Source organism: Maylandia zebra, linkage group LG14 (genome assembly GCF_041146795.1).
Source record: "Maylandia zebra isolate NMK-2024a linkage group LG14, Mzebra_GT3a, whole genome shotgun sequence".
In the NCBI taxonomy this organism is placed as follows: domain Eukaryota; kingdom Metazoa; phylum Chordata; class Actinopteri; order Cichliformes; family Cichlidae; genus Maylandia; species Maylandia zebra.
The window spans coordinates 811,838-823,504 of record NC_135180.1 but is presented as its reverse complement, the minus strand read 5'-3'; the positions used below and the strand labels follow the sequence as shown (position 1 = coordinate 823,504).

Below are 11,667 nucleotides of genomic sequence, written 5' to 3'. Positions count from 1 at the left end.
TTGTTTTTGTCTTTGCACTAGGATGATGTCGGTGTAAATGTGCAGTCATATTCGTTGTGTTCCCACTAGTGCTTTCAGGTTAATCTCGTTGAAATGACCTTAACGCCACAACACGGCAAATCTCCGTTAACGAGCTACCGCCGATCGCCCCGTGCATGGGGCTAGATGGCCAACATGTTAACGAGCTAACTGCGCTAACACACTAGCTCCCACCCATGTAATTGAGCATTGCATGGCAAACATACTGTTTTACTTTAGTCCATGACTCGCTTACCTTCAGGGTCATACGTCACATGAAAACCAAAATAATTCCAAACGCCAGATCTGAATGCCCTGCGCTCTTCCTTCTGACGATGCTGTCTGTGTTGAGCGCTCAGTGAATCTGCGTTCGACTACTCCGCCTAGGCCGCACTGTCGAGCCTAGGCGGAGTAGTCGAACGCAGATTCACTGAGCGCTCAACACAGACAGCATCGTCAGAAGGAAAGTTGATAAAATAAATTAAAAATTTTGTATTGTTCGATACATATGCGTACCGAACCGAAAGCACTGTATCGAACGGTTCAATATCGATACGAATATCGTTGCACCCCTAATAGCCACAGCCGCTATAAACATGCTGAAAGGTCAATCTAGCTTCTGTAGTCAGCAGCTGGAAGACTCAACACAGACCCAAGATTCAGTGTAACGGTTATCTAAATGTTGTGTGTCCTGTTTGTAAGCCCAGAAAAAGAAATTAAATAAAATGACGACCTTGAGCTTCAAGCTAATGTAAGCGTAATGCTATAGCATAAAGCGACTAATGCAATGATGACGTTGTTAAATTAGTAAAAATACAGTAAATATATCCAACATGAATCAGTTATATTTTTGGTCTAAACATAATTAAGTCTCACGCCTTTCACTTGTTTTAGAAGGATGTTCAGTCTTTTAAAACCAGTCATATCAAAATAACAGAAAATAGTTGTGTTTTCTGTTGAAACTCCACCCCCCAGGGTGTGTTCTACGAGGGAAAAATTCACTGTGGCGGTCCGCCATTTTTTGTCGTTGCTTCGTTTACGTTTGGTGCTGAGCTTTACTTTGTCAAGGTAAACTGAAAACTACATGTTTGAGAGGAAACGAAGAGAACATCCATTAGATGGGGAAGTTTTTCTCATGAATTCCTGTTGAGCAACATAATGGAAAAAACAAGTCATTCCTTAAGTTAACTAACGATAATGCTAGCTTAAGCTGCAGGACAATATTATGTGCATTAGCTTTTTTTCAGTGTGTGCCCAGTCACATTCGCTTGTTTTTTCTCAGTGAATACAGACTAACAAACTCGTGTCCATTTAGTTAACTGGTTGTACCTAAAATGTTTTAGTTAAACAGTTAAATAAGCTAGTTTGCCATGGGGTGGGCTCTGTTGGGGGGGGGGGGGGGGGGGGGGTGAAGATTTGCATATGTTATCTCACATTCTGTAAGGTAAATTTTCTGGAAAGGTCAAATTAACTAATTTAACTAAGTATTAATGAAAGACCTTGATGTGTATATGACAATATTAGATGTAGTTTCTGGGTCATTTGGCAGAACTGCAAAATGGCCAGAAGGAGGCAACTGCTGTGATTGCAAACAGGCTTTGGGTGGTATGGAAGTAAGGGCAACTATGGAACTGCTCAGCAACATGGGACCCATAGCTAATAAATAGTAACATGACAAAAAATAACAACTTTGTGTGGATGTAACCTTGTGAGATTTGAGATTTTGACAGCATTTTTATGTGACAACTTGTCTTTTTAGATAAATGCAGAGTTTAAGCGCATTACCACCATGCCACTGCAGTCCAGATTACTCTCGCAGATAGATGTGCTATCTGACAAACTCATAAAGGTCTTCAAAAGGCGAGGAGGACAAATAGGAAGAAGACTTAAGAACATTCTGGAGCCCACGGCCCAGGTAAGAAAAAAATAATTTGTGTATACACTTTAGGGAAAATAATAATTTTAACAAAATGCTGCTTGTCACTCTATGCCAGGAGTATGTTGAAAATCACCTGGGATTTTCACAATTTACCATGGGTGTGGTTTTTTCTTTTTCTTTTACCTGCATTAGAACTATGTGTGGAGTTGATAGTTGAACACCTCTCTATGCTCTGACAGTATTCTGCTTCTTTGCATGGAGATTTCACTTCATGCATTACCTTTTTAAGCATTCTGAGGACTCAAATCACATGCTGTAATGAATCCATTTTTTTTTTCACCTAATGTGTTAATGTTAACATTTTTTGGAATAGTGACACAGATTAAAATAAGATTTGATATAATGTTCTTTGACCAGTGTTCTGTTTAATTAAATTTTGGAATTCTGCATTTTCTAGGCCACAGATGAAGCCATTATCCAACGATCTAATAAGGAAACAACCATGGGAATTTACATCATAAAGTCAAGAGATGCCAATGGCAGCCCTGAGGACATCGGGATAGTCCTTGAAGGCCAGAGAGTCTGGCAGGATTTGGATAACTATACCCTAGCAGCTGCAATGCTGTTTGGACTAATGTACACTTTGAACCTCACCTACCCACTGGAAAAGTATACCTTCGAGGTATTATAGAAACTGGTTATGGAGCTCAAAAGGAACAGCCTTTCAAAGAAGGCCCAGGTTCTCAGGACCAGACTGTACGATTGAACAGTTTTCCAGTTATGATGTGGGAACAACATGTTTACCTCTTCGAATATGTACCATCCTTTCTTTTAAGCCAGCACTGGTAAAGTTGCAGGACATAGTGAAACTTATTTTTCTGGCACTTTTCAACTTGGGGCCTTTATTACTGCAGTTTTCACTTTTCAAGCCACGGCTCTTTTAAAAAAAACCCTCAAACTTTGAATGTCCATTTTTCTCAATGGAAATGGCGCCTTGCACCAATTTCACCAGTTTGCAATTTTTTTCCCAAGGTGCACCACTACAAACAGATTGCATCGTCTAGTATTAGTGATTGTGATGTTTAGTGATAGAAGCAAGCCAATACTAATCAGTTTAGGTCTCTTGGTTGTGTGCCTGTGGGTTATAATGTTATTTTAAGTCTCTTCTTTGTGTCATTTTAATAATTACACCCCTGTTGCCATATTACCTCATGGCTCTTACATTTAAAAAACTATTTTTTACATAAGCGTGATGTCATAAGGCCCCACAATGTTGAATTCAGGTTACAGCAGATAACTTTGAGGAATGTTGTGGAATGTTTTTCAAGAGATGCATTGTACAAATATGACTCATGTATATTTTGGAAGCCTGAATTGAAAGTCCATTGTTACAACTGTGTAGTATTTTCAAAAATACAGGTCATTGTTCAAAAATGTTTTGCTTATTTCTTTGATTGAGAGAAAGTGTACAGTACATACAGTAAGATCAGCCTTAATTTAGTTTTATTTATTGAACACTCAATTATATATTAGATTATATATTATATATTAGAAATTTGTTATAAAATAAAATAAGCTTACCATAAAATAATCTTGTCAATATAACACATAGTAGTCCAATACAATTAACACAAAAAGTTCATGTCTGATAAACAAGTGGTTTCTATAAATATTTGACCGGAATGAAAAACATAACAACAACATAAAAAAGTCATGTTCGTGTTACCAGAAAAATGTGTGCAGGTATAACATAAAAAACTAAGGTTAACCAAACATAACTTAATTTCGTGCAACCGCTTACAATAATTTTTTTATGTTTATCCCACTGATTATTTTTTTCAGTTTAGCATGTTCTATCTTGATAAGCTGTCTTATCACAGGTTAATCTTTCAAAACTATTAACAATGATTTAAGCAAGAAAAGGGCTACATGTCAACATACAACTCTTTATTTCTATAAATGTCTTACTTCATTCCCACCTGATTGACATGTGTAGGAATTATGAGTGATTGGCTCACTCTGTCACGGTCTGGCTGGCAGACCGTGGGGAGATGGGGAAATAGGACCCAAACGCCGGACTCTTCAGTGCAACAGTGTTTATTTACAAGGTGGTGAAGTAAACAACAATAAATCCCCAGTTTCCCAGACTCCCGTGTAGTGTCTTCTTCCAAAAGTCCCCGTGTAGTGCTCTCTGCTCCAGTGTCCCTGCACTCCTCCTGAGGGGGAAACAATAGAGGCAGCTGTTACACACTTGTCCCAGCAGGCATACACTCACACTTGACTGTGCTTGAAGACTGACGTGTAGTCAAACGCAATAATCCAGCGTCGGTGGAAGCTCCATCGCTCATCTAAATAGCTCCCCCGACAAGCCCAGATGAGGAGCAGGCGTGCGGCAAGGACTTTGGGCGTGGCCAGCCCTCAAGTCAGGCCACGCCCCCAGGGCTGAAGGTGCCTGTAACTTGGCCACAGAAGAAAGGCGACACACACACACACACACACCTGCCTACATACAGATGTGCACAGGGGCAGTGCAGACAACACACCAAATAATAATAATAATAATAATAATAACAACAACAACAACAACAGTCGTAGTCCCCACTGCCCACGGACCACGAGTCCCCAGAGTCGGGTCCGTGACACACCGTAGGGGTAAAAGTTGTTACCAATCAAATTATGATATGTTAAAGTTAAAACAAAACAACTGTTTTAGATATTATCTAATATACATTTTGTAGTTATCCTTATAATTACAAAATGTTTCATGTAAGATTTAAGTTTTGTGATTTAAATCTGACATCACCAAAGTATTTTGGAATTTGAATAATGTATTTTGTAACTGCAGTACACATGGGACTGTCTAGTGGACGACTTCATGGCTGTGCCTTCACCTGGAGACTGGCGCTCCATCACAGAGGGATTCCAGGAGCGCTGGAACTTCCCTCTGTGCTGTGCAGCTCTGGATGGGAAGCACATCCAGACAAAGGCACCCCATATATCATATAGGAGACACACACATTGATATACACTAAATATTCATTTCATTTCTTTTTTGTGGTGCCCAAATTGATGCACCTGCTTGATTTTGTTTAAACAATTATTGCACACTTTCTGTAAATCCAGTAAACTTCTTTTCACTTCTCAAATATCACTGTGTGTGTCTCCTGTATGATATTTAACTGACATTTTTTATTGTAACAACCAACGATTTATACAGGAAAATAATGTCTATTAACAAGGTTGCCCAAACTTTTGCATCCCACTGTATCAGTATATTTTGTCATTAGTATAATATGAAATAAATTCTACATGTGTCAAGTCGTGTGCCAACATTTGCTGTGTAGTAGAACTGAGACATTAGTCATTATAAACATTTATTTGAAATAATATTAAAATTCTCACACAGAAAAACATTAAACATAAATATGTAAAATATAAGAATTTACAGAGAGACAGGAATAAAAAGGACCAGCTGCTCTCCAGAGCAGGAACAAGGCTGAGGAGGAAATGCTCCATTGGAGACTGGTGTGGACTCTTCAGGGACTCCAGGATGGCCAGCTCCAGCGCCGATGGACCGTCCTGGGACCCGTCCCTCATCTGCCTCGGAGCCGTCCTCCCCTGTGGGCCTGTAAAACAGCACAAAACACAAAGACATGAGAAGGCTGCTACTAGATTTTAATTTCAACATTGAAAAGAAAAAAAAAAAAAAAACAGGATATAATCAGATTGGTTGTAGATATTTAGTAAAGGTGATCACAAGGCAATCCCACCGACTAAAAAGGTATCAGTGCTTGCTGTACATATCTGTGGGTGCAGCAGCAGGAGCTCAGGCACTGGGGATGCTCTGCTGCAGAATCAGTTGGTTCTATCAATACAGTATTAAATGTTAACAGGTTGGATATAATAATCGTAGAGTAGACAGTGGTCCCTCATTTATTGCAGGGGTTCTCAGAATAACTAGCCCCTGGTCACAGTTCTCACAATTGATTCTCAAAGTGCAAACCTTTGTAGATTGCAAAACGTAAAAGTATTATTATGCCGCGGTTTGTCTTCATCTGCCTGCCACTTTCGTGCGCCTTTTTCCCTCACGGTGCAGGTGTCTATTTCCGAATGAGGCTCATAGTTATGGGTGTTTTTGTGCTGTTTTTTCTATTGGACGCGATGGTTATCAAAACCAAACGTGATAAATTTGGCAAGCGCAGGAGATTTGTCAATCAGGCTGCAGAATGCAATGCTGTACTGTGCAATAAAAAATCAGCGAAAAAGCAAAGCAGTGACGGATGAACAGCGGGACCACTGTGTGCTGTTTATTAATAAACAATAAAATATATTCCTAAATGACAACATGCCTAAAAGCAGAACGGTATTTGTACGTCAGTGGGAAAATAGCGGTGGCTTGCTAGCTTTTGTGCGGCTTCCCCGGGTCAGTGAAAACTTTCAAAAGAGAAATGAATGAACTTACCAGGTTGCCCGATCTCTTCACATATCTTCCTCCAAGCTCGGTCCTTTTTATTCCTGTCTCGGTACTGAAAGCAGCTGGTGTCGTACAGCTCCGAGTTGTTTGCTACGCGTTGATGAGCCTTCCCTCCATTGAAGTATGAAGGGCTTTGGCTGGATCTGCCCCTTTGACCTAGGTCAGAGCCACGTCACCAGGCTCCTGATTGGTTGTCGCGGCGCGATTTGACGCTGGAGTTCAGATTTTTCCAACTCGAGCCGTAGACGCGAAACGCGCGTATGCACAAAATGCAACACAAAAACTGAGGAGCGTGGTTTTCACGCGTTTTTGCGACGCAAATCTGCTTCTGAATTTTTGCAGGACCCGCAATTGCGTGTCATCGCGCTTCTACATTAACTTTACATGTAAATCTGATGCTCTGATCGCGTCTATCGCGTTCGATTTGAGCAGACCGTAATTCTGTCGCACGGAGACCTACCTTAGCACTTGCGCAGGTGAAGCCAAAGGGAAGATGTGCTTCACCATATTTTCTAGTCTTTGGCTTGGAAGGAAATTGGTTTGGAAACATATTCAGCGATGCTTCATCTCCTGCTTTGCGTTTGTGTAGGAGCCCCATCATAAACCTGTCCATTATGCTAGCAGTGTCCAAGAGTTCTTTTTTTTTTCATACCGCGACCCCCCATAGGGGGTGGGCCCCACACTTTGGGAACCTCTGTTCTATGAGCAAGCACTTTGGTGACAGTGGGAAGGAAAAACTCCCTTTAAACTCGCCTGTCAGTGCGCCCCAGGGCAGCTGTGGCTACAATGTAGCTGCCATCACCTGTGTGTGAATGTAGTGTAAAGCGCTTTGGGGTCCTTAGGGACTAAGTAAAGCGCTATATAAATACAGGCCATTTACCATTTAACAGGAAGAAACCTCCAGCAGAACCAGGCTCAGGGAGGGGCGGGGCCATCTGCTGCGACTGGTTGGGGTGAGAGAAGCAAGGATTTAATTAAAAACTCAATTTACATGCATCCTATATGTGATCAGTATTAAAATAACATCTAATTTAGTAGAAATGTTCTCAGCCAGGAATAAAAGTAAGTCATGCAGGATGATGACATGGAAAAAAATCTGCTTTGTTCAACATCACTACTTTTTCTTGCCATTTGAAATAAGCCTGATAATAACTACAAGAAGTGCAAAAAATACGCTTTGCATGTCCTGGAACAGGGGTCGCCAACCTTTCTGATGGCGAGTGCCATTTAAAATTTCCTCAGAAGTCAGTGTGTCATATGATTGCATTAGCAATAAATTTAATAATGCTCTATATTAACAGTTACACACTATGTATCAGAATCAGAATACTTTATTAATCCCGAAGGAAATTATAGGTTACAGCAGGCAGCACGCTAATGGCGCATGCACACTTACAAAGGAACCTTCTGACCAAACTAAACACAAACAACACATTGGGAAGACATGTCAGAGAGGTAGGCTGATAGGAAAAAACAACGACAATACATAACATGAGGTGAGAGGAGGAGAAAAAACTCCACTCAGACTGAGCTCCTAGTGGGAGAACAGTTTGATAACAGAAAAAAACACCTCAGCACAAAAAGCACATGACTATCAATACACCATGAAACACAAGATAAGCAACAGGGTGGGTAAAGGGTAAGAGAGCCGGTGTAGACAGCGCATCCGGTCCTGCAGCATGTCTGCGCTGGTCCAGTCGACCGCCATCTTCCCCGGGAGGGGACAAGCATCGAAGGCGTTTGGAAAGGGAGGGGAGATCAGTGTGTATCAGTGTATGTGTGTGTGTGTGTCCAGAGTTCAGCTGAGACAGTGTCCTTCGCCCTGCCAGGCTAAGTAAACAGTCTTCCAGCCAACCCAGGTGGCCTTGCATAGGGGAGGAACAGACTCAACACAGTCGTCATCAGGGTGTTGTTGTTCGGCTCCAGCCTTGAGCCCACAGCTGGCGCCGAAGTGGTAGCCGGAATAAATGGTGATTTTTGTTTTATGCGAGCAACTCATGAGAATTTCAGAGCTGTTCTTTAACACTCCGACACTGGTCTCTCAATCTCCCGTTGGAGAGCTGCGAGCTTTTCCCTGATGTTATCAAACTTGTGCTCTGTGATGTTGCCATTCTTTTGCTCAAAGAGCCGATTTAGAGACCTCACGACCGCAGTGAGCTGTTCCATGATGTGATCCAACTTTCGCTCAGAGGTGTTATTCTGAGTATTCACGGCAGCCGTTAGCTTCTCTCAAGGTGTTAACCATGCTGCTCTCAGTGAGCCCGTTCGGAGAAGTCGCGCCTCGTCCCATCGTTTCAATCCCAGCGGGCAGCCTTGGGGTGTTTGAACAGCCGGTTCCGCTTCCTTAATTCTCCGATAAGCCAGGGCCAAGCCAGCTCCGATCAGCAAGAACCCTGTTATCATGGTTCCGAATAGGGAGATATCTTCAGCGTCCTTGATCGACAGTCCCGCCAGGCACATGATCCTCCATTTCTGCCACCCGTCCATCGTTTATCCGGCAGGGAAAGTCCCTCCAGGGCACTCAGGCTCACCGAGCCCAGACTTCTCGTTGAGAAAAGGGTGTCAATAGCATTCAGAGACCAGTTGATCAAATCCATAATTCCTCTTTTAGGTTTTAGAAACAGACTGTGAGAGAGTGTCCAGGGAAAGTAAAAACACAAGACAAGACAAGGACACAAGAGGCTAAGCAGGGAAGATAAGGGAGAGGAGGAGAGGAGAAAGGTGCGACCGCCTTCGCCGAGAGCTAAAGAAAGCTATATAGAACCACTTTATAGGATTATATTTGTTCGCAGATGTTGGCAGCTGTCAGCGAATAGTTTTCAGCTATTTTGAAACAAAAAAAAGACTTTTTATCCATAACAGCAAATGAACTGAACAACAGAAAATACAAATGCTATTTATGGTCTCCTCACAACAATGATAAGAAAAATAAACTGGGCCAATATGGCATGTTTGTTAATACAGAGACACACATGTTAATGTGATCTCTGGTGCCCCACTCAGAGACACAGGTCTCCAAGTGTCCAGCATTCAGAGGCTACCTGAGGACTCGTGAGAGAAAACCTGCTCACACAGACATTCAGAGCCAAATACTGTCAATAAGGCCTCTGCAATCCATCACCAGTTCAGCTCTGATGATCCAGTAAGGACATCTCCTGGTCTCATCTTCATGTTTCCCTCTCACCACATATCCAAACCGACATCATGACCAGCTTTACAGCTGTGGCTCCAGCAAACATCAGCTGATACTAGAAAGTGATATTAAATAAATTCTAACAACAGCTGATCAAACGTGCTGCTGTTGTTTAGCGCGACATCCGCTGGTTTCCTCTTTCTGTTGTGTTAACCAAGATGGCGCCAGTGTTCACGGCAAGCCGTCTCCTCCGCTTTTGTTTGTTGTTTATTGTCCTTCTCTCTATGTGCTGCCCTGATGTCTCCACGTTACTTGTCTATGATCGCCAAACTCTTTTGAATCTCCGGCCTTTGGACTACCAGACACAAGATTTTAAATGGAGATCTGACAATCCTCCTCCGCTTTCGAAGGACTTTCCTGATTACCTCCGCCACTTACCATCTGCCTTCTCTCAAAGGAAACGTTCACGGAGACGGGGTAAACGTGGCGGCATCCGTGTTCGTATCAAGGCCCTTTTAAAGTCCTATGTTGCAACAAATGATCGCTATTCTACAAACATTCTGTCATGTATTTCTGCCCTCCGAGACCATGCTAACTTCAGACTGTTCTGTCATCGCTGGATTCGCCCTGTTGGACCTTATGGTTACCTGAACCTCCCAGCTGATCTTCCACCCGGTCGGTGCTGGGTGCGGTCCTCCAGAGGAGGCGCGAATCTCGGCAACCTTCGCCTGCTGCGGCGTTCTCCTACCAGTAACAGTGTGACCACTCTCCGTATGGCCTTATTAAATACAAGGTCACTGACGAATAAGACTTTTATTTTAAATGACCTTATTCTATCATCGGGACTGGATTTCTTATTCCTGACGGAAGCTTGGCTTCGCCCCGGCGAACTTTTTCCCTTCTCGGAGCTGCTCCCACCTGACCACGCTTTTATTAGCTCACCCCCTGGAAGAGGTGGAGGGCTAGCTTCAGTTTTTAAAAACAAACTTCGATGTCGGCAGCTGCCACCTGTTCTGTACCGCAGTTTCGAGGTGCAGTTATTGGAAGTGAACTGCGTCCCCTCCATCCTCTGCGCTGTGGTGTATCGTCCCCCGAAACTTATCAAGGATTTTCTTCCAGAATTTGCTGATCTACTGGGGAGCCTAGTGCCACGTTATGACCGTATATTAATTGTTGGTGACTTCAACATTCATGTTTGCTGTGAGGACAGTTCGCTAGCTAAGGATTTCCTCGCTCTTATTAGCACCCTCAATCTCACCCAGTGGGTAAGTGAACCAACTCACACTAAAGGTCATATACTTGATTTGGTCTTATGGTCTGGATATTTGCATCACGGACATAGAGGACTCTGGGATTTCAGATCACTTCCCGGTTTTTTTAATACTGTAGCGAGCGCTGTGGACTTGAACAGTGATGGTCCTGTGCGGCAATCGCGCACGATTAACTCCCAGTCAATCGCCCACTTCATTGATGCTTTCCTTGACTCTCCCCTCTCTGATGCTAACTGTAATGGGGTTTTATCAGCGGATGAGCTTGCTAACCTCTTTTATACTACATGCGCTGACATCCTTAACTCTGTGGCACCTCTGAGGATTAAACGTGGCAAATCCTCCCAACCCTGGCTAAATGATACTACTCGCGCCCTTAGGCGTGAATGTCGTCGTGCTGAAATAAAATGGAGGAAAGACAAACTCCACGTCTCTCTGGACATCCTCCATAATTGTCTAAGTATCAAAAGTCTGTTAAAGCTGCCAAATCTGCCTTTTTGTCTAGCATTATTATGACTAATAGCCACAACCCCCGAGCACTTTTTAATACTTTTAATTCTGTGATAAACCCTCGCACTACCACTTATAGGGATGCCTCCCCTGCTCTTTGTGATAAATTCTTAAAGTATTTCTCTGAACAAATCTCAGCTCTAAGGGCTTCTCATCCATCTCATCCATCATCAATTTTAGACCCAGTTCCAGCTTCTGAATGCTTGACTGTCTTTCAACAGTTTGAGCCAGTGTCTTATTCTGCTTTAAAAGATATAATTGATCATCTCAAAATCTCTGGTTCCCCGCATGATATTCTTCCTTCTCGTTTCTTTAAGGAAGCTTTACATGTTATTGGTCCTTGTAGCTTATCTCTGCTGAATGCATCATTGTCATCAGGTTGTGT

At 42.6% G+C, this 11,667-nt stretch overlaps 1 long non-coding RNA gene across 1 annotated transcript; it reads right to left on the bottom strand.

The window, feature by feature from the left end:
• Positions 1-3,955: 3,955 nt before the first annotated feature.
• On the bottom strand, positions 3,956-6,477 carry LOC143421912 (uncharacterized). The gene is made up of 3 exons (XR_013101510.1): positions 6,360-6,477; positions 4,197-5,523; positions 3,956-4,113 (listed from the first exon to the last, which is right to left on the bottom strand). It is a non-coding gene; the product is annotated as an uncharacterized LOC143421912 (long non-coding RNA).
• Positions 6,478-11,667: the final 5,190 nt, after the last annotated feature.